Raw genomic sequence first — 24,142 nt, forward strand, 5'->3', positions numbered from 1 at the left:
CTACTTTCATTCCCTTGCAGCTTCCTTTTTTAATGGAATGTTAAACAATCTTATCGCATAGTGCGGCAATTTTCCTTTGATCTTTGCAGCATGTTATACATAGTAACACACATTATTACTACAAAACTGTGCTGATATCTTACAAAACTGTTGCGATATATATCAACACGGAAATCTCTATGGAGTTTCATAAGAAAAAAAGTGTTCCGATATATATCGGCACAGTAAAACTGTTCCGATATATATCAGAACACTTTTTCTCTATTGAGGTCCTATCAAGGGAGTATAATTTTTTCCTTTCAAAGAAAAGATGATTTTAGCTCCAGTTTACAGTTCACAGAGAAAGAATTGTCACAAACACCTACATTTATAAAGTAAAAGAATAAATAAACTAGAATATTTAAAAAACTTGATAGTTATTGCCAAATTCAGAAATATATGAAATTCTGAGATTTCTCAAATGTTTCTTTTTCTTTGATTTTTTTTACAAACAAAACAACAAATTTTACAATATGTCTGGCCAATGAAATGCAAAGATTTAAAACCAATGCAGAAATTTGTTGGGTACTTTTATCTGGGGAACACATTTTCTAAAACAGAAGTTTTAGTGTTTCAGTCAGCGAGGCGCAGAAAGGGAATCAAAATAGTAAAAATGATAATAAACAAATTTAAATGAAAATAATATATAAATTTTAATGATAAACTATGCGATAAAACAGTTATAATATGTAGTGCTCGTGTGTTACCAGGATATATCAGAGCTAGGGGTACATCTCGGTATTTTTCTCTTCACATATCTGTCTCGGCCTACCGGCCTCGACGATATGTGCAGAGAAAAATACCCTCGATGTACCCCTAGCTCTGATATATCCTGGTAACACACTCTCACACATACTATAACTATTACAAATTCCTGGAGATTTTGTGGCTGATAGCTGCAAACCAGGGAAAAACTGAAACTCCAAAAATCTCAGGTGAAATATACAAAAGATAAAGTTGGTTTCTCCCCATCTACATTATTGTGTTACCAAGATACCTAGGACTGAAATGTACCTAAATATTTACATATGATGTAATCTGAGACACCCTTCCGACTTCGAAACAAATTTCCTGATTACAGAGCATGTATAAACATTTTAAACCATTTTAAACATACTTTGTGATCAATCAAATATAAGCGCCTTCAATAACTTTAAACCACTTTTTAAGGCTTTAATACAATTTAATTAAAAATAAACTACAACAAAAAATCGCCTTCAGATGTGAAACAAACTTGTTACATTATCAAATTTTAATATTAATATGAAAAATGTAAGCAAAAAAAATATTATAAATCAAAATTACCTGTACATTTAAAAATTCCTTAAATTCTTTCAAAGTTGAATTGCTATTTTATCAAATAAATCCCCCAGTTCGCTTTCTAGTGACTTTTAATATCACTACGTCATACAACTAAAATTAATTTCCAAGTATTAATCATTTTCCACTATAAAGAAATTCCATTAACTAAAATCACTTCCTGTACAAAAAGGAGTGTACTCGTAATAACAAACATGTATTTTAACAGTTGTTCAACATTGCACTGCAAGGCAAAATGCAATTATAACACATACAGTTCAAGTGCAGAAATTAATGTGATCGCTATAAACCTGAAGCTTCAAAGTATCATAAGGCAAAAGCTAAATAAGTGAACTTTATGGCCCTGCAGTGACACCTACACATTTCTGTATTAGTAGGTGCCTACAAGCAATAAATTCATTGAATATCAGTTACAACATAAATTACGTAAAATGAGTACGTTTTACAGTTTCACTTTTCAAAGTTTATAAGGAAAATTTCCTCGCATGAATGAACCAGTTCTGGGTGTCAGGTTGTTGAAAAATTACTTATTTATATACTCAGTTGTATGTTATGTCATTGTTACATAGTACAAAAATGTGCATGTATATAGGAAATCATTAATGATATATGATCCGATATGCAGCAAAATCCGGTATGATTTATATATTATAAAACAATAATGTAAAACTGTGAAAAATACAAGTAGCAAATAATTATTTAACCACAAAACCTACAGCAATTCTACATACAGTATTTCTCCAAATAAGTGTATAAATGCAAAGTTCAATGCATTTTTCAAAACTGGGGTCCTTATAACTATCTACATTCGAGCCGCACCACGAGAAAACCAACATAGTACGTGCATTTGCAACCGCGCAGTCTGGGCAGGATCCAAGAGAAACCATTAGCGAACAGCATGGATCCTGACCAGACTGCGCGGATGCGCAGGCTGGTCTAGATCCATGCTGGTCGCAAATGCACTATGTTGGTTTTCTCATGGTGCAGCTCATTAATGAAATTTTCTCCCCTTCAAATATAAAGGTTGCAGATTTAGTATTGCATATTTAAGACTGGGGATTTTATCTTACGGTAAATGGTATTACTCATTTGCAGCCCATATGAAACTATTTCATATATTTTATAAAAAAAACTCACTAATTTTTTCCCCCATCAACAATTATTAATCCCTTTTAATGATTCATTCACTAATCATCTTATGGCATTGACCCTGTCATTACATGTCAAAATGCGCACTTGTTTAAAATTCTCTCTAAAAAAAATGAAGTGTAGCAAACATTTTTTTAATCATTTTTCTTATAAAGTAAATAAAATAACATGATAATCAGATCTCAGGTGACCTGAAAAACCTTCCCTGAGGTGCCTGCCTGTGATGAAATAATGCACGGAGGTCCACCACGAAAAGCTTGAAAGTCGACATATGACCTATAATTGTGTCAGTGTGACATTATTAAAACCCATCAAAAAAAAAAAAAGAGATTAATAAGGTAAGTTTAAGAAAATTTAGAGATTTTCTCAGAAAACTAATTGTAAGAATATCACTGGACGTAGGCTACAGACTGAAAACATCCGCAGATGAAAATACAGTCAAACTTCATTTGCTCAAACTTGACAGGACCAGTAAAATTTGTCAGTTCGAGTCTGGTGTTCAATATAACAAAGTTCTACTGTACCATAGCCTAGGAGCTAGTCTAAGACCAATTATCCATAGACAAAAAGCTGAAAAAAAGCAAGTACAACATGACTGAGAGATAAGATAGAAAATGGAAGCAGGTGTACACTATCATGGATTCATTAACAAGACCAAAAAACCTGCCAACATTGATGTCAATCAGCACCTATCAAACATAAACTTTCTGGTAATTGAAGAATACTTAAATGCTATCACTACACCAATTTACCAAAGATTTCTGATTTCTGGGAGGTATTAATAAGAAAAAAGAAGGAAATCTATTATTTTGCACTCTCATATTAATGAAAAGCAAACCAGAAGTGTAAGATGACAGACTATGAAACAAGGGATCACAAGTTTGATCCCCAATTGCTCAAACTAACTATGCATAGCTCAACCTCAATGCATGCTTAACCTTCACCCTGCTAAATTTCTAAAATGGACTGGTCCATCATTCAGTTTGGGCAGTACCAAATATTATTCAAAGGGGTATTCACTGAAAATTTACTGACTTAATGGCGAACAGTGCAGACCATGATCAGACTGCTTGGATATGCAGGCTGATCTTATCTGCATTGGTCGCAAATGCAGAATCATTTGCCACCAGCAGGCTAAAGGTAAGTTTCTGGAATTGGGAAATCTACTATATCCTGCACTATCCTCCGTACTGAAATCAGTACTAACATTCTTTAGGAGGACCACTGGATCAACTTAGTATATCAGACAAGAATTAAAGGCACTGGCCTCCAGATCCTGCAACAACAAAAAAAAAAGCAGAAAATTTTAAGTATCAAGAAATTGATGCTATACTTGTTAAGAAAGCTTTGAAACTTAATTACTGACAGAGTATATGTTATGGAAACACCTGAGAATACTAATTTTTACACTGAAAACTGAAAAGCATTTGTAACCCTTTACTCGAAGTAATCTGCCTTAATTATAAATATCTATATTTCACAGATGTTTAACACATATTCCATCATGGCGGTATTGGTAGAGACAGCGAGAATGATTTATATTTCCGCTGCAGTCCGGGTTCAATTCCCAACATGGGCATCTTTTTTCTTTCTTGATTTAGCATTTTTAAGATAGTTTAGAAACAAAAGCTCATATTCTGATGTTCATAATATGACCAAACTTCAATTTTAAAGAAAGATCATTTTTAGCCAAAATCCGGAGGACAGTGCCTTTGAACTTCCAGACAAAGTTTTATTAATTTTCCCTGCCACCACTTATTCTTAATTAATATGCTAAAGTTACATTTAATCCAGCTTTGCCTTATGTTAGGATTGGAACAACCTTCAGGCTTTAGCTAAAATATTAATCAACAGTAAAATTATGTATTGATAAAATAACTAAAATATTAATTAATACCCATGAAGAGTTTGACAAGTAACATTGAATACTATATTAATTATTATCGATTATGTATAGATTCTATAGATGAAACACAATGATTTGATTCTATCAGATTATGTTTAGATATATTTCAATATCCATGACTGCATATTAATTACATTTATTTGTTACATGTATAAAGTTACGAATGACCTTTTTTTTATTATTACAATACCTGTCAATAAAACCAAATTATTGAGCGAAAAAAGTTTTCATTAGTCTCCACAATGTGCTTATTATATAACCACTTAAAAATCATTTTAGCATATACATGTAAAATAGATAATTAAAAAAACTTACTACACCATCCATTTTATCCAACTTCACTATAATAATAATAATAATTATTTTCATTATGAGTCATCATTTATCAGAATTTACATTTTTTATGGCTACAAAGGTGAACTGTTTTTGACCAATGTGTGTGACTTTTTATCATAAACAACAATTAATTGTTCTTCTCACCCGATAAAAGGTAAATCAGGATAGGCCAGAAAATTCAAATGTTTGGTGTAAGTTATTTCAAATTTTGGAAACTAAGATTTTGAAAATCAGCTCGAAAAATTTGAAATCAATTAATCCCTGAAAATCTATTATCAAAATCATACACATCAGTTGCGACAACAATGGGTGGAAACTGCTGAAAATTTTGTTTTTTGAAAATGAATTATAGTTTTGCTCATATATGCTCATGTTAATAACTATGAGTTAGGATATTTAGATTATTTACCAATAAGGCCTAACAAAAAAAATTGTTTGTTTCCAGTGACATGGCCAAAAAAAATAGGGTAGGTAGGTAGGCATTTTTTTTTTTTTTTTTTTTTTTTAAAACCTAACACCATCCTAGTTTCAAACAGGGAGATTATAAACCTTATAAACATGCATCCTACTGTTATGTTTGATTTACACCTGAATGTACAATGACTTTGATGATGTTTTAGCAATATAAAATGCCATTTGATTGTGTATTTAAATATTATGAAATAAATATATGCTTTATGTTTGTGTTTTGTCGTTGTTGTTTTTTCATTTCCAGAGTAGTCCATCCGATTAGCTCAATAGGTAGAGCAGTCGATCTACGGATCAAGTGGTCATAGGATCGTTGTGTCCTATATCATTCATTCTCCGCCGCTAATTCATGTGGAGAAGTTGGCAATTACTTGCGGAGAACATGGTTTATATTTAATTAAACATGAACCTTGAATGAAATCTTGCTGTGGATTCTCTCTTTAAATAATAATTTTAATATTGAATATTATTCAACAACCAACATTTATATTTCAAACTAAAACCAAGTAAAAGCACACTGGCCAGGAATATGATTTGCATCTTTGATCTGCATTGAGATTAATACCATCACCCCCTACCCCAGTCTAAAATTCTGGATTAACTGGAAATGCTAGACAATGGAGTTTTGACTGGTATGCCCAAATTGTGAATTAATAAAGCTGCAAGTGGTTGTTCAACGTCTTACTACTATAAATCCTGGGTTTTCCCTAGGAAATTTATTTTGAGGGACATCATGTCCCCCCAAATTTATTTTTCTGGAAAAAGGAGACTATTTTGGGGGACATGTAAGGATTTGCTTGAATACTTTGATACTCTTTTGGGCTTTTAATAGTTTAAATTGATTGAAATTAACTTTTAATTAATTTGAAAAATTGTTTTTTTTTTGGGAAAACTCATGCCCCCCTTTGCTAAGAAAAGGGGGACATGGACCTCGAAAAGTGGTAAATTTACCACCTTTTTTGGGGCTAGGGAAAACCCTGTAAATCCCATCTAAAACCTGACTTTTCAAGACTCTGCAGGCCTCGACCTTAACTTTTTTCAGCAGGTCCACCAACTGCTGAAATCTAGGAGAGCTGCTCAGACTTTAGTGGACCTCCAATTCTATCACATAAATTGTGATGTTGTAGACGTCATAACTTCATATGACTCAAAGAAACAGGACTTATTTCTAAAATAATTAAAAATGGAAGACTGTAGCAATCTGTTATCCCGAAAAATAATTATTTTGAAAAGTGTCCCAAAATATGGACACAATAATCATCCACCCGACGTCGACCCGTGTTGAAAGTGAAAAAAAAACATTAATAATTATCGGTAATTATTCTGATGATAAACTAAGTAATAAGCCTTGTTTTCATCATCAATTAACACCCCCTCAAAGAGCTAAAAGAAGTGTGTCGGTTATTATGGCATCTGAAGTGGAGATCAAAGCGGTATAGTTGCCCGAGATTGTCATGGCATTACGTCATGTTTTCGCGCCATGTGACACATCACTGTCTGATCGTACTTTCTCGATTCCTTAAATTGTTGAGAAGAAATCAAGAAAAAAGTTTTTTCTTTATCTTTTTTAAAAGCGAATGTGCAATATCCCGAATAAACTGACATGTAAATGTGTCGTGAACGATGATAGTGGACAGCCTACCTCTGTGACCTATTTGCCCTCAAGGAATTTACATTATTGTTTGAAAAGAATATCTAACAAAGTGTTGTGTCAAAAAATACATGTACTATGAATAATTTAAAACTTATTAAAATCCGCAACAACATCATACTGCTTTATTTTAAAACCACATTTCTATTTACGTTCAAGAGGTCACGTAACCTATTCTGCCGTGCTAACAGAAATCTGTTTGCCAAAAATCGTTTTACTCCATGTATTTAAATTGCTGCCGCTTTTTCATTATTTAAGATTTTTTAATTGTGTTTTTTGTACATTCTGGTCAAGAGTCTGAATTTTATTACCATAGTATGTACCGTTTATTTACTTTAAGAAAGAAGTAAATAATCAAGATCGCGCTGTTTGAAATTTTACAAAACATTATATGAAAATCTGATCGTTTTTAAAGAATTTTGCCTATATTCCTGTCGATATCATTCTTATTAAAATTGTTATAGAACTCAAACTGTATTAGTTCTCAAGCGGTGTTGAAAATTTGAAGCGATTACATTGAAAAATGAATGCACCACGCGCGTTTATTGTGTCAGAAGTAACCGCGATGTTTAAGATATTACGATAGGGCGCACGTGTTTGTGGAATGGAAAATTACCAGCGTTTTGATATTTTTACGATTCGCAGGTAAATTCCAGTCAATCCAGGTAATTTTGCCTGATGTATTAATTTCTCAATTTGGTAAAGTTACCACGTAAAAACCACTCGCCCGATCGGTGGAGTAGTCCATTCGTGCAAAGGGCTATAAAAATAATAATATACTTATTTGCAAAAATATGCGGCCCGATTTTACCGCTAAAAAAGTTTAGGGTCGGCGGTAAAAAAATAGGGTAGGTCGGGCCACCGGAAACAAACAATTTTTTTTTTTACGCCTAAAAGAAATTGTCTTTCTTTCATATAAAATTCAGCTACTTCGTGTCCATTTTGATACATTTTCTAGATTTTCACACTGTCAGACCTGTTTATGAAATACATTTGTATAATGCCCATTTGGTCCCAGGTTTACGCACAAATGTGATAAAAATGAAAAAATTGGTATCTATTTATTAGGGACTTATTTTCGACTATACCACGGAAGCAGTTTTGAGCGTATTACTACTCTAAAACCTTGTTACAGTTCTTTTTTTTTTAAATAAAGTTATCTCCCTTTGACTACAAACGCACATTTCTTCAATGTCTTACTGGACAAGGATGATTAAAGATCTATTTACTTTAAAGTCTTTATTATAACCCTTAATACCTCTAATGATAATATATTACCTCAAGATAAACATGGCATGTTATTTAAGTCTTTCATTAAGTGCATAACAAATAATTTAGATAAATCCTGCACAATTTAGAGAACGAGTTATTGTATATTCTAGAATATGAATTGATTCTGGCACCAGTGCTAGATTCTTGCCATTAAACTATTCTTTCATATCTAAATATGTCTGATCCAACAGTTGTTCAACAATGGAATGTTATCTTAGACATGCAGTAAGATATGGCAGAAAATATTGCTAACATTTATTACTTTGGGAAATAAGACTTTTTCTCTCTATTCAGTAGCTGCACATGTACAGTAAAACAAAAAAAACAACAAGAGGGCCATGATGGCCCTATATCGCTCACCTGTTATCATTGCACTCGAGGACAAGAAGGTCCTCAGAAAAAATATCTAAGTCCAAAGGACAGGAACAACAAACGGAAGAAATTTAAACAAAAAGAAAATAAAATTCTTACAAGGTACACATATGTCAAAATACACCTAAAAATTGGAGGTATCATCCATGTTGTACCACAGAAAAGTGGTCTCGGTTTTTCCCTACGGCCAATAATAAAAAAGTTACTAAAAATAAGCTATTTATAGTAACATAAAAGGGAAGTAATTAAAAAAAAAAATTATTGTAAGTGAACAAAAGAAGGATCTGCCAAATAAATCTGTTGACATAAATGAAATTTAAGATCAGTATCTTCATTAGTTAGGGAGATATACCCATTTTAATTTGAAGTAAAGGGAGGTAATCTGACATAAAATCAGTCCATAGTTATCTACCCTGATTGACTCAGTCCAACTAATGACAATAATGAAATTTCAAATAAGTCCTATAAGTACTTACTGATATAAATCCATTTTGATTACAATCAGGGGAGGTAATCAGATATAATATATCTCTTGAACCTACGATTGGATCTGATTTGTCATGGAATCCAAGATTTATTGTTTTGAAGATATTTTGGAAATTTGTATCAAATAAAACCATAAATGAAGTATCTATATGGCTGCAAAAGCCAAAATAGCCAATTTTGGACCTTTAAGGGGCCATAACTCTGGAACCCATGATGGAATCTGGCCAGTTCAAGAAAGGAACCAAGATCTTGTGGTAATACAAGTTGTGTGCAAGTTTGGTTAAAATCAAATCATAAATGAAGCTGCTATTGTGCAGACAAGGTCAAAATAGCTAATTTTGGCCCTTTCAGGGGCCATAACTCTGGAACCCATTAAGGGATCTGGCCGGTTTAAAAAAGGAATCGAGATCTTATGGTGACACAAGTTTTGTGTAAGCTTGATTAATTTCAAATCATAAATGAAGCTGCTATTGTGCAGACAAGGTCAAAATAGCTAATTCTGGCCCTTTCAGGGGCCATAACTCTGGAACCCATAATGGAATTTCGCCAGTTGAAGAAAGGAACCAAGATCTTATGGTGATACAAGTTGTGTGCAAGTTTGGTTAAAATAAAATCATAAATGAAGCTGCTATTGTGCAGACAAGGTCAAAATAGCTAATTCTGGCCCTTTCAAGGGCCATAACTCTGGAACCCATATTGGAATCTGGCCAGTTCAAGAAAGGAACCAAGATCTTATGGTGATACAAGTTGTGTGCTAGTTTGGTAAAAATCAAGTTATAAATAAAGCTGCTATTGTGCAGACAAGGTCAAAATAGCTAATTTTGGCCCTTTCAGGGGCCATAACTCTGGAACCCATAATGGGATCTGGCCAGTTAAAGAAAGAAACCGAGATCTTACAGTGATACAAGTTGTATGCAAGTTTGGTTAAAATAAAATCATAAATGAAACCACTATCGTGCAGACAAGAAATTGTTGACGCACGCACGCATGCGTGGACCAACGCCGGACGAAGGGTGATCACAAAAGCTCACCTTGTCACTATGTGACAGGTGAGCTAAAATTGTTTGAGAAAGTCAAGGGCTAGTTTCAATTTACAGGATGTCCTTTTTTTCATAGGTTATCGTTTTAATTTAAAGAATAATATTTCATAAACATATTTTGCCTTGGGAATGATATGAATGAAAGACTTATTGTATTACAGATGTTGAAGATTTGCATTTAGCTGATGCAAGTTTAGACAATATTACCTCCCTTTGCATATCTTAGTTGCAGTGCTATAGTTCCACTATTTTTCCAATAGTCTACCTAAAAAAGAACAAAAAACTTCTTTCATGAAACTTTGTTCATAGAAATAGAAGACAATAAAGAGAATATTTGTCTGCTCTTTTGCCAATCTGTGCAGCCTTCAGAATTATTGTCACACAAAAATGTTAGATCCTGACATATTCAATCTTGTAAGGGACTTAAAGTTTATTGTTGGAGTGCACGTTAATCCAAGGAAGAAACTGGCCGTTTTCCTTGGCCTAACATTTCTATGAGTTTTTAATGTAATGTTTTGTACATACCTACATTCAATTTAAGTAATTATCCTTCTTTATCACCAGGTGTTTCTTTCTCACCTAAAAACATATAAAAATTTGCATCATACTGTTACAACTGTACTAAAATGAGTGAAACTCAGCTTGAAACAGAATAGGTGACATTTACAAAGACATTTTTCATTATCAAGTAAGTGATTTTTGTGTCAGACAGAATAACTACAAAGTTTCAGTGTCAGACACTTACTGTTTTTTAATAAAATTCAAGCAAATATACTAGAAATACTATAAAATCAAACATTTGTGTGAGAGATTCATTTTCACAAACTTTTCATATACATGTGAAAGTGCAATCATTGTTGTTATAAACAGTTCTATGTGTTAACATTTTAGCCATATATCCTGATGTTCACCAATGAGCAAACACTTCCAATTCTTTAAAAACACGAAATTTTAAGCTCGCAAAAATATCTCTTCTTAAAGAAAACAATTCCAAAAACAAATGCGACTCCCTCAAGTATAAATTGCCTGGCTATGAAAGTTAAACTGCACTGAAAAAAAAAAATCTTTTGCCAGAGCTAAGGTTGTAGTTAGAACATCTTTTTAATAAATGAAAATATAAACAAAATTGAAATCTTAAATAAATGAAAATATAAACAAAATTGAAATCTTAAATAAATGAATGAAAAAAGTACTACCGCTTTTCCTTTGAAAACTTACAAAATAATATCCATTTTTCTGCTTCTATTCAGTATCACAATGAAATTTTTACTAAAATCAGCAAAATATTAGCTTCATTTAAAACAGCCTGATTAGCCAACGCCCATTATTTCATATTACAAACAGCATCATTTTAGAATTATTCTCTGGAGATCGTTTCCTAGCAAAATTCACCAGAACCAATTTTGAGCTGATACAGGAAGGAAAAATCAATGTAGGTAAATGGTGGATCACCTGACTACCTCAGATATCTGATATGTTACCAGGTGTGATGTGAACTCAACTTCCCTCTAGGACACTTTCTAATATATATATTGTGTATACTTCTCACTTAAACACTGTAAAGGTTGGACTCTTTTGTAATCCAATCAATTAATTGTTATGTACATATATGCATTAATGAAACAGCTGTGTTACACCACATCTGTCATCCTGTAATGATGTATAAGAATTACTTCAAAGTCAGAAATAATAAGCGGTAGCAGTGGTTCCAATGACAAAGCAATTTTTTGTTAAAGATTACCATTTCCCCGTTTTATAGATCAGTATTTCTGTGCCCTCGTTTTCAGTCCAGGCAGCATGAATGCAATTAAATGCATTGCTTAATTAAACAAAAAAAAAAAAAGAGAGAAAAAACAAGGAGCTGCATTCAATAAAAGCTTGATGCCCCCGATGGCATCCTTGTCGATACAAAGCAACCTAAGTCCAAAACGAGGTCAAGTTCAAAGTCAAGGTCAAACTGAGGTCAGGTGATGTCTGAAGAAGAGGAATGGTCACAGGTTACATCTGCATTAGTATCAAGTCATTCTAGTTAGTGGTATTGATGCTAGACGAAACGGTCCCATTTAGTTAACCTCGTACGGACGGACGCACGGATGGACAGGACAATCACTATATGCCTCCTGCATCAGTAGATGCCGGGGGCATAAAAAACGAATTAGCGTTAAAAACATACCTGCTAAACATAATATCCTCTATATATAAATATATAATAAACCTTTAACAACTGATTACCCAACCTTAAGGTGAAGAATAAAAGCCCATTGAACATAAACCCCACCAGAAACTATAAATCAGGCGCTAGCTGTCAGGATTTTATTTATCTCCAGAATTAGATACATGTTTGCTTTTATCAGGCACTTGCTATGTATATGTCTACTTCAAAGTAGTAAAGTGAAATTAAGTCAATATCACACCTTTATAAGTTGCCACATAAAACATGGCCAGGCTGAATTGATAATGAGTTGAACAAGGGGCACTAAGTGTCATTGTAAATTTAAAGAAAATTGTTTCTTGATTGCGAACGGGTAGGGGGCGGGGGAGGAGGGAGACAGCTGATTTAAAGCAAAATGAAATAACTCATAAAGTTTTACATCAAATGCTGAAAATATTATGCATCAGATTCACTTCAAATACTTAAATCCTTCTATCAATTTTTTGTTTATTTTCCACTTGAAGCAGTCTGATTTGTGTGGATTGTATTGGGTGTAAGAGAGTTATTGTCCTAGGTTAAGTACTATGAGAGTTACCTTAACAAAATTCAAGTCTTTTTAACTTTGGGACGATTTTGCCACACCCATGCAGTGAAGGTTTACCCGATGACCCATTTTGCCACAATTGCAATTGAGATTGCGACACATACATGATTGTGCAGTGATACCTGACCTAGTCCAAATAAATTGACATCAGAACTGATTCTGAGATATTTTCGTGATAGAGTAGAATCTCTCTCTTTACTACATCTTGAGATATTGACCTATGCAAAAATTATCACAATATCGCGACTCGTGTACAATTACTAATTAGTTGGACTAATACCTGACCCAGTTCACAACACAAATGCATTGAAGGCATAGACGAATTCATAACACATGTGCATTGAAGTTATACTCGACGAGTTTCCACATGCGTGTGTTCCAATGTATTGTAAAGACCACAGGCACGGGTCCAATGTATATTTTTAGTTTAATATAAAGAAATCCCTTTTTTCACACAAATATTCTTTTTATATGTTAGTCAAATGAAAAAAAAATCGATGACCAAAAATCCGGTCACAGTATCATAAACGTTGAAAAGGTGAACTATGCGAGCGTAATGCTATGGGAAGTTACTCGGCAAACTTGTAGAACATTGCAAAATCGGAGTTTATACACTTGCAGCCGCTACCTGCATGATCGCACCTTCGAAACATTTAAAGCCTTCCATAAATACTAAACTGATGCCATAAATTGCTTTGAAATACACAGTACAAGTCTCTACAAGCGAATTATTTCAGTTATCCCCGGCGATTTCAGCTGCCAAACTAAGTGATAAAAACCAGGAACACGTCGGCTATCCGGAATGAAATCGCCATGGATAACTGAAATATTTCGCTCGTAGAGACTTGTACTGTGTATTTCAAAGCAATTTAAATTATGGCGTCAGTTTAGTATTTATGGAAGGCTTTAAATGTTTCGAAGGTGCGATCATGCAGGTAGCGGCTGCAAGTGTATAAACTCCGATTTTGGAATGTTCTACAAGTTTGCTGAGTAGCTTCCCATAGCGTTATGCTTGCATAGTTCACCTTTTCAATGTGTATGATACTGTGACCTGATTTTTGTTCATCGATGTTTTTTTTCATTTGACTAACATATAAAAAGTATATTTGTGTGAAAAAAAGAAAAAAAAGGGATTTTTTTTTTATATTAAACAAAAAAATATACACTGGACCCGTGTCTGTGGTAAAGACCAGTAGTGTTATTATTTTACTAGTTGTAAAAATTATCTGAATATGCACCAGTTATTTAAGAAAAAGACAGCCTATTGAACTGAATATGGGATACAATTCTTAACTCTAAAATAAATGTGCGTAACAACAGTAACATCCCCTCTGCCATAAAGTCAAAAATGAATATATTAGCTAACGCTGCTACTTAGTACTTACTAGTTTGACAGTTTGGCGGGAAAAGGCACACTTGAGTGTCAATGACCGAAATCGTGTGTATCGAACATGTTCAAAATTACGCACCAAGAAAAGTTTTATCGATTCTCTTTGCAGTGGACCTTATCACTGAGCAGAGGAGTCTGACATTCTATCAATAAGACTCCAGAAGTGTTTATTTCATATATAGGGGGTACATTTTTTAAAGAACAGGAACTCTTAAAGAGGCTCTAGACAACTTCTGTGAATGAGTAGCAGAGACAAGGCACCCGCACCATTAACAAGAAGCATCTTACTACATCCAAAGAGCTATTTTATAGTTCTTTGCTACATCCACTGCAAGGCCATGGCAGAAGTTCACATAGTGCTTGGTGCCTTTGTGCCACCCTTAATGCAGTGGCGTAATAGCGGGACTGACCAGCTAAACCTACCCAGATTTTCCCTGAAAATTTTCGTACAATAAAGAAAAACAACAACAACACAAAAAAACGTTCTTCCCCCTTTCCCCCTTAGTGACAACAGACATCACATCAAATCCATATCAAGAACATCTATATGCTCTCCAAAATTGGCCTATTTTTTCTATATCTACTGTTTATTTTTTTAAAGAAAAATCAGCTTTTGGGGATGGGGGACCCAGCCCATATGATGCCCACCTCTCAAAATTGTGCCCCATCCCTCACCCCTGTTCCTAGCCCTATGTAAAGGTGGTTAATCAGATTTTGATAACGTTATGGCTTTGGCTGAAAATTGAACAAATGTTCATTTATACTTATAGATTTGTGTTCACTGACTGCTTAATAAATGTTAGATTTTCACTGGATGCATTTTTAGCTCGACTATACCTGGAACAACTGATACGTATTAGACCTTCCTGACTATACGAAGTATATGGAGAGCTATATCCCATCCAGTCCAATCGTTACTTTGAAAAACCGGATCAGTAACGCATGATCTTGGATCAAATACACCGGATTTGGTGATTTTTGGTAAGTAAATTAATTTTTCCTGTTATTTATAAATTAATAATTTAGTAACAAGGACGATAGATAGCAAAAGATGTGCTCCGACATTGCGGAAAACTCGTTGCTACTCAAATTCCAGCAAATCTAAGCACTTTTTTCAATTACCCTGGAAAACCATGCGAAAATAGTAGGTAAACAATGACGTGACTCAGAAAAAAAACAACATTATTTCTAGTACGCTCTCGGGAAAAATACAATACTACCACTTCCTTGATACCACTGATACATTCCTGTAACATGTTTGTGTCATAAATGATGGATTAAATTTCTTGGACGAACGACATAGGTAATTATGCCGCATTCTGACAGTTTTTTCTTCTTCTTATAAATGCGTCTACCCATAAATTGCGAATGTATCCGGTTTTATCAAATAACAGTCTTTCTCAGACGAAAGTACATTGTAAACTGTTCCTAGAAAATGTAATTAAACCACATCTAATTTTTGCAAACGAAAATTCAAACTGCGTAAATTGCTTTAGTATTTCGGTATCCTGATTTAGATTAAATTGCACATCGATATTGACTTTAATATATACTTTCTTGTTCTCCCTTTGCATGCTTGAATACCAATGTTTTACCCGGGGCCTCTATGGCCGAGTGGTTAAGGTCGCTAACTTTGAATCACTTGCACCTCACAGATGTGGGTTCGAGCCTCGGGGCGTTGAATTCTTCATATGAAGAAACCATTCAGCTGGTTCTACCCGGGTGTCCGCCCGTGATAAAATAATGCAAGGAGGAGCACCTGGGGGAAAAACTAGGACAAGCTTTCATCAATAAAATTGTTTCTTTATATAATTTAGAATGAAGAAAAATAGCGAAGTTGTTACCACTGCCCGTTCCTATGCGGTGCCAAGAGGTGCTTGCGTGCATGTGTGCGTCTGTGTTTCTATTTAAGGCGGACCTATTTGGCGATGTATGGCTCTGGCTGTATTTGCTGTGCCTTATGCTTGCAAAGAATAAACCCTTACCTTTTCCAAAGAGAATTACAGGAACAAATAAATCTATTTCAAAAACAAATTTGATAAATCTCATGCAGATGATACTGTTAAACGAAGAACTTGAAATAGCCACCTAACTCTCTTTAGGGTTTACATTTTATTGCATTTTTTTCTAACTTTTTCATTTCCCCGGTGTCGAATTTAATTGTACGCACAGGCGTATCGGCGCATGCCCAGGTACGCCCCTGAGTTTCACCATCCAGCATCGAAATAGTCGAACGCGCTGTCTCCTGTGATAGCTCTTGTTAAAATTTGACTTTCCTGCCCAACCAAGATAGAGTTATTTCAGTATATGTATGAAAATGATAAACATACTATATATAAATATAAGAGATTTTGTGTATAGTTGTCGAGTATTTATTTTGACAAATATATATTCAGCCGAAATTCATTATAAATGCAGGTCTGTAGGAATGTTATTTACCATTTTACCCATCTTGGTTGCGCAACCAGGATATATTTGAAATATATGAATTCCGAACCTGCGCACTTTTTTAAAACAGATTGTTGAAATATACCAAGATTTATCAAATGCAAATGTAAAATTAGAAACTGTAGTCTACTTTTTAAATACTTTCGTATTAAATGGGAATAATAACAAAATTTCATAAAATATAATAAAACGTATCTTTCTACTATGAAATGTGTCCTTTTCTTCCTAAAAATGAAAAATTCCATTAAACGTTGCTCAAAGGTGATAGACCCTCTTTCACACTAAACCTGATCTTCAACAATCATATCAACAGTATTACAAGGAAGGCAAAAAGTACGACATCACGTCAACAGAGAAATCTGTCTTTGTCTAAGGGGCATCAAGTGAACGTGATACATCCGCCAACAGCTAGAGGGTCTTTCGAATAGTGTCATCCCAGCACCACACAGTCCTGCATTCAAGGCCTGAATCAGCGCTGTTTTCACCCTCCAGTAACCACAGTCGCGCTTGTTATTTTACCAATCTTAATAGAATGATCATCGAAACTTTTCTTCATCCATGTAAATAGTTCACCACAATGCGATTACCAGGTCACCCGATCTTTGCACTTACTGGAAGAAAAAGAAGAAGATTATTTTAAAAGTAATTAAGAGTTTGATAAGAAAGTAAGTACATGTACACACTTATGGAATCTCTATTTTCGAGGAATCAAAATTCCAGGGAACAGCATTTTAAAACAGTGTCTGAAAACCCCTTCTTGCACACTCGATTTGGGGCTAAGCTCTTATAGATCGAGCTTTGGTCAGTTCACTCACGCCGAACTGACTCTGTGGTTTTATGTCTAGTTTCAACAATCACCATCATGATTTCGACTTTCACGATCGTTGTTTCGCTTCCAAGTTGCATATGTGCAATGCGTAAGAGTGAGGCCAGATGCACGATAAACCGGTTTAAGCTCCGCAGTGGTGGTCTTTCCGCTGACCTTCCAAGGTGCTGTCTCACTGTGTTCCTTTATTTGTTCGTTTTGTCCTAGTGTGTTTGTTTAGTGTGAATGTGTGTATTGGTTGTGTGCACGTCCACGTGCTGGGTTAAGGTTTGGGGTGGCTACGTTTTTGGAACTTAGATATTTAACCTTGTTTTTTGGTATTTTATTAACGCTACAGAGTGACTGTCAATAATTTCTAGCGCGACACCAGACTGTCCTTATTACAACTTCAGCAGTCATCAAATGGGACAAAATTTATTTCACTGACGTCAATCAAAATATTTTTAGATAATTTTATATAGCAATGATCAACAGCTTTGTCATTCGTTGTTTTTGCTATTCTTTAAACTATGTTTACCACAAATATTACAAAAATGGTTCAAACTTGACGATTCTGATTTCAAACTTTTGTATTCTTTTAATATGGGTGTATATCTTCTCTAAGATATTCATTTCAACGTGACTACAAAGAAAATTTTACACTTTAAAATTGTAAAAACTGTTTAGAAAGATGAATAATTTAAATTTATAACATTAAGGTGATAATTCATTACAAATAATGTAGTTTCACATACTAAAAATAATTATCTAAATAGCTGTAAAGCAGTTAATTTTGACACCTAGTGCTTATGGAAGAATAAATTTACCAAGAAATACAAAGAATCTTGTCAAAACTGCGTAGGATTCCAACGTTTTTAAAAGCAACACGCCTATTTACGTTAACATATCAAAATACTTAAAACAGACAGAAACATGGGAACATCATAAAATCATAATCTACCGAATAGATTAGAATAAGATAGGACAGAATACATTAGAATACCTTTATTACCAATCGTGCATTATGTGCATAGCACATATCAGAATAAAATAACATCAACAGGAAACACTTTTTTTTTTTCAGAAATGAATTTTAAAATGTTTTTAACCTGGGTTTACATTAAGATAAGAGACTGTCCATCACGGTTTTCATTCTGCGATCATGACTTTATTTGAGAAGGTGTCACTTTTGTATATAAATACACGAGATTTACTGAGTAAATATAAAACATTTTAAATATGACATTGAACTTGGAAACAGTTGATAATGATAATTTCTTGTTCTACGAGGTATGGAGTCCAATATTCATTCATGATAAAGTTCCGCAGAAGTCGGTCAATACCTACAATACCTATTTATAGCTAATGTTGTAATGTTGACACCCGACTATAAATAAAAAATATGTATCTTGTATCTTGTATCTAGTGAGTGTGAGAGACGTTGCATTTTCCATTGCTTCTCATGATCACACTCAATCAAACAGAGTTCTTTTTCGGGATGTTATCATAACATGTCGAGACCATAACATATTTGAATATATGTAATTGTGACGCAGGTCAATCAATCCACGTACATTTTTATTGTCTTTAAAAAGATTTTTTTCGAATCATATGATTTTCCCCCAAAATGATACAAGCTCGGATGCTGCTTCCTGTTTGTTTGATAATTGTTTCAATCATGGATGAGAAAGTACCAAGGTTCCTATCGGGGATCGAAGTCCCGATCTGTTGATCCGTATGCGGACACTCAACCACGTCGCTAAAGGGTAACCAAACAACAAGACTGTTTAACCTACTTTCACAACAGAAGCTTCGCACACTAGTTAGTAACTATTGATCAATGTTATAATCTTGTCGGTGTGCTTTAATTACGGAATTTTTACAATTAACATAATTGTAATAGTCATTTCCTCAATGAATAAAGTTAATATGACAAATAAAGTAATAGACAAACATAATATAACATTTTTCAATAGAAAGTAACGTTAATACGTTAATGTATTTAACTATCAAAACGTTATAAGAATATGATCTTAAGTATGACCCAGTGAACGACATAATATAATATTGAGCCGCACCATGAGAAAACCAACATCGTGCGTTTGCGACCAGCATGGATCCAGACCAACCTGCGCATCCGCGCAGTCTGGTCAGGATTCATGCTGTTCGCTAATGGTTTCTCTAATTGCAATAGACTTTGAGAGCGAACAGCATGGATCCTGACAAGACTGCGCGGATGCGCAGGCTGGTCTGGATCCATGTTGGTCCCAAATACACTATGTTGGTTTTCTCATGGTGCAGCTCATTTAATGTTAACTGTCACAAACGTCACATTTGAACATACTAGATCGCACGCAAACTTTTGATTAACTATCATCTTTCCGTTAAACATATTTATTCAGATGAGATACCATCGATCTCATAGTGACATACTAGACCAGTTACTTAATTAAATAAAAATGATAATGTTCCGTTTCTACAAGTGTTATAAAAGAATAGACGTCGTGTGTGGTTATATCAAGACAGAAAAATACAGAAAATTCAAGCATTTGTATTCTTTAAATATGAATGTAAGTATTTTAATGTGTCAACAGTAGAAACTCAAATATTAAGCTTATACAAACTACTCTGTATAGAGAGAAATAATTTAAATCTGTAACCTTTTGGTTTTTAAGCAATAATTATTAATTTATTATAGTATTTTACTTTTATTCCTTAGTGCATTCAGAATAATATACAAAGAGAAAATACATTTTTTTTTTGTATCTAAACAGCATATAAAATGTCATAAATAATCAGAAGTATCATTTACATATTCATAAAAGTATAAAGTAAAATAATTTAAGATGACACTTGATACAGTCCTACTATTTTACATCACGCAACCTCGTAAGTGATAGGGAAAATTTTGCATAGACCAAATTGAAATATGTCGCTCACAAGATCCTGACCAGTAGCTGTAATTTCAGAGTCATATTATAACGTCAAAGTCACATTTTAAGTTCAAAGTCACATTTTAAGTTCAAATTTACATTTGAGTTCAAATTTACACTTTATGTTTGAAGTCACACTGTGTGCTGAAAGTCATTTTTAAGTTCAAAAACTATCTCTCCTATCCATATCAAAGCCATTCAACGCAATCACTTACATTTGATGCACTGTTATAAAAATCTTTAAAGGCCTAGATCTTGGCAGTGGGCTAAGGGATTTCTGTCTTCATTAGCACAGTTGGGGGCTAATGGCTTTCACATTATGGTTCCAGTAAACAGGGGTCATTGTTTATTGGAAAGTCAGTCTACTTTACATTTATATCAATAAATTAGAAGAGGGAAGAGTGTATTTTATTTGATAAATATGTGATAACTTAAAAATATCTATTTTTGGCATTTCTTTATTAAAAATAAAATAATAAGATTTTATTTATTTTGTTGACTTTAACGTTGCACCGACACAATTATACGACATATGGCGACTTTCCAGCTTTGATGGTGCAGGAAGACCCCAGGTGCCCCTCCGTGCATTATTTCATCACGAGTGGGCACCTGGGTAGAACCACCGACCTTCCGTGAGCCAGCTGGATGGAAAATAATAAGAAACTGATAGAGGAATATATTACATATTTCACCATGGTTTTAGGAAGAAAAGAAAAAATCTTTTTTTTTCAAGTTCTATCACATTCAAATTTGATATTTAACAGAAAGTGACAGTCACTCATCTAAAGTTTTATTTTACTGCTGTCTGAATATTGTAAAGGATATTTGTCAAAGAATGAAAACCCAAATCGCATTTCAGTGTTACAAAAATAAAGCATGAAAAAGGTACAATTTATGCAATTTATTACCGAAATTGAAAATCCAGTATAGATGAAACACAATAATTAGATTTTATCCTGTCATATAATAAGAGAAAATCATTTTCCCATTCTTTTTGTAAGTATTGTATATAAATAGGTAAGAACATTCAGCTATATGACCTTTTTCACTATTATGTTATTGGCAGATATTGGAAATTATTGAGTTTTTACTATAGCTGTATTTTATCATCATTATTATTATATCTTATTACTACTATGATTAATGATAAAAATAATAATAATAATAATAATATTATTATTATTATATCTTTTTACTATTATTATGATTAATAATAATGATAATAATATTACTATTATTATTCTACATTCAATGACTGGAAAATCATTTTCTTCAATAGCACACTCCCATATGTAAGGATCTGTGACGTCACCGATAAGGTCTGCTATCTAAAAATAGCGCAGGACTCAGTTTGCGGACAAACAATCAGTGATTCATTGTACAATAGCATAAGTAAACCATAGATTTTGCATTTTATTCGTTATTTTTGATCAGGTTTCTAGCCTACATATCGCAAACAAATGATTTTTTCCACTTTTAATTTCAATAAACTAGCCGAGAAACTATTTTTTATATTCATGTTAGAAAAAACATACCGCTTTTTCTTCAATGTATGAAAGGACGATGTTAATGAATGGATGATGTTATTATGTTAATCTGTTCATTTTGTGACACTTTCAGTTTTAAAAAAGAATATTCAGATATTTAGAATAAAATAAAACAACTCGAGAAAAAATGTATTAATGCCAAATAGAAAGCGTTAATATTTAAAACAAAAATGTATTTACAAAACAGAAAAAATCAAAGTTGTTGTTCTTGGTTACCGTCATACATTAAAAGTATATTTTTGTAAAAAAAAATCTTCCGTAAGTGTTTATAAATTTAAAAGATCCACATGTGAAAGTAAAAGGATATCTTATGATCGCATAATTTAAATGTATTGAAATTTCGAAATATGATGAACAACATGTATATTTTAAAGTAAACTGTCATACACATTGTTATTTTCTGCCACATATAGTTGAAACAATTAACACCTCTGTGATATACATATGTTGTGTTTTATTACAAATGACCACTTAGTGTGACATGTAGATATCTGACTTTTGGTAGTAATATTTAGATGTTATATAATAAAACATGTTGCTAATCTAATGCAACCCCATTATTTTCTACCAAACCATGCATATATGTATTTTAATAAGGAAATATTTGACGGACACTGACCACAGCTGACATCCGGGATCATCATCAAGTTTGTGTCTTGTGTTGTGTGAATCAGTTGTTTAAAAATGAAATACATGTAGTTATTGTAGTTATGATTTTAATTCTGCTGATACATTCTTTGAACGTCATGAATCAAAATGATTTAGCATTAAGAGTTTTAACCACAAGTGCCCTTCGGTGTGTCGCATTCGAAAATATCTATGAGTATTTTTTTATTAAGACTGTAGACCGTTCTTCTGATGCAAAATTTTAACAGTATTATTGCAGAATATGGGGTAATGTGCATGCAACATGCTTTTAAACAGTGCTCTTTTTTTTTTTTTTTTTTTTTTTTTTTTTTTGCTTAGTCGGCCCGTTTTGAATCGCCTTGTTAAAATTATGTGTCTGTATATTTGATATAGTCCTTACATTTCCAATATATTTCTTTAATTAGTTATTTTTTCATCTCTTTTATTTATTCTGTTAACACGTGCGACAATTTTATACTGGTGGCATGTTACTTTTTTAATTCCCTTCGAAGTTTACTGAGATAGTTAATTATTCGTTATATATAGAAAAGCGGCTCCCTTGTCCGCAATGCGCGCATTGCATTATGGTATAACTACAGTATGTTCTATTTATAGAACACGGGAGTGTGCTATTTTACTGCACACATCTTCATGGTCTAGTGGGGACCCCTGTTGTGCTAATTGCTCTCTTATTTGCTACTGTTATATAATTGCTGATACGCAGTAGATAAGACGGAAGTTGTTTACTGGATTTATGGGGGGACACTTATATTGTAGCGGCTCTAGAAGAACTTTTGGAAGGATAGAACGCACCTACACAAACTAATGATAGACCAGGTTTTATTGAATCTGTTCAACGTGCAAATTAACAATAGACAAGGTTCATGACAGACAGTGAAACGTGCAACCACTCTCGCCTCCTATATTGTAAAAGAGCATAAATTGAATGATCCGAAAGGACTAGCAGATGAAATAAAACTGCTGGGTCCAAGTACGAGGAGACATTCTACGGCCACCACACACACACACACCCAAGCTCTGTAGTCAATGTCTACTCGGGTCCAATTTACAGCCGTCACTGACATGCTTGTATTAGAGTTGCCTTGTATAAACAGTTTTAACTAAAAAATGATCAATTTAGGTGTTTGTACACTAGCAGTCTTTCTAATAGAAAGTCTTAAATGCATCGTGTGCAGTATCAATAAAGTCTAAAAAGATTCTTTGGAAGCATTCAGTACAACAGCTGAAATAAAAACATAAGCAAATTCGGTTTGATTGCATCTGTTCGTGAGAAGAAAGGAAATGCGCTATTAAAAAGCAAATAAAGTCCTGATATTAGCCAATTTCTGTGTTTCCCATGTTCGTTTTAATCGATTAAATATGCCTTATATGAAAGCTTTACTTTTACTTCTGTCATAATTTCTGAGAAAATACGTTATAAAGTTTCTCAATATTTTGTTTGCTGGAGTTTAGTGCCATTTAACATGTTTGCTATATATACATTAGGCGTAAAATTGTTTGTTTCCGGTATCCCGACCTACCCTAATTTTTGGCCCGACCCTATATGTTTTTATGGCCTTGGAGAATTTTGTCTTCA

The 24,142-nt window shown here is 33.5% G+C and overlaps 1 protein-coding gene across 6 annotated transcripts in view; it reads right to left on the reverse strand.

Moving 5' to 3' along the window:
• The window catches only part of LOC123533360 (unconventional myosin-Ic-like), a 73,887-nt gene extending 62,428 nt beyond the window's left edge, over nucleotides 1-11,459 (reverse strand). Inside the window, exons 1-2 of one of the 6 annotated variants that reach the window (XM_053520077.1) lie at nucleotides 11,258-11,459; nucleotides 10,569-10,618 (exon numbers count right to left, since the gene is read on the reverse strand). The gene's annotated coding sequence lies outside the window, so the exon portion shown is untranslated. Of the gene's footprint in view, nucleotides 1-1,344; nucleotides 1,699-10,246; nucleotides 10,281-10,564; nucleotides 10,619-11,257 lie in introns of those variants that run through there. The other 5 variants (XM_053520073.1, XM_053520075.1, XM_053520072.1 and 2 more) reach the window with 5 other exon arrangements.
• Nucleotides 11,460-24,142: the final 12,683 nt, after the last annotated feature.

Source organism: Mercenaria mercenaria, chromosome 12, assembly GCF_021730395.1.
Source record: "Mercenaria mercenaria strain notata chromosome 12, MADL_Memer_1, whole genome shotgun sequence".
NCBI lineage: Eukaryota > Metazoa > Mollusca > Bivalvia > Venerida > Veneridae > Mercenaria > Mercenaria mercenaria.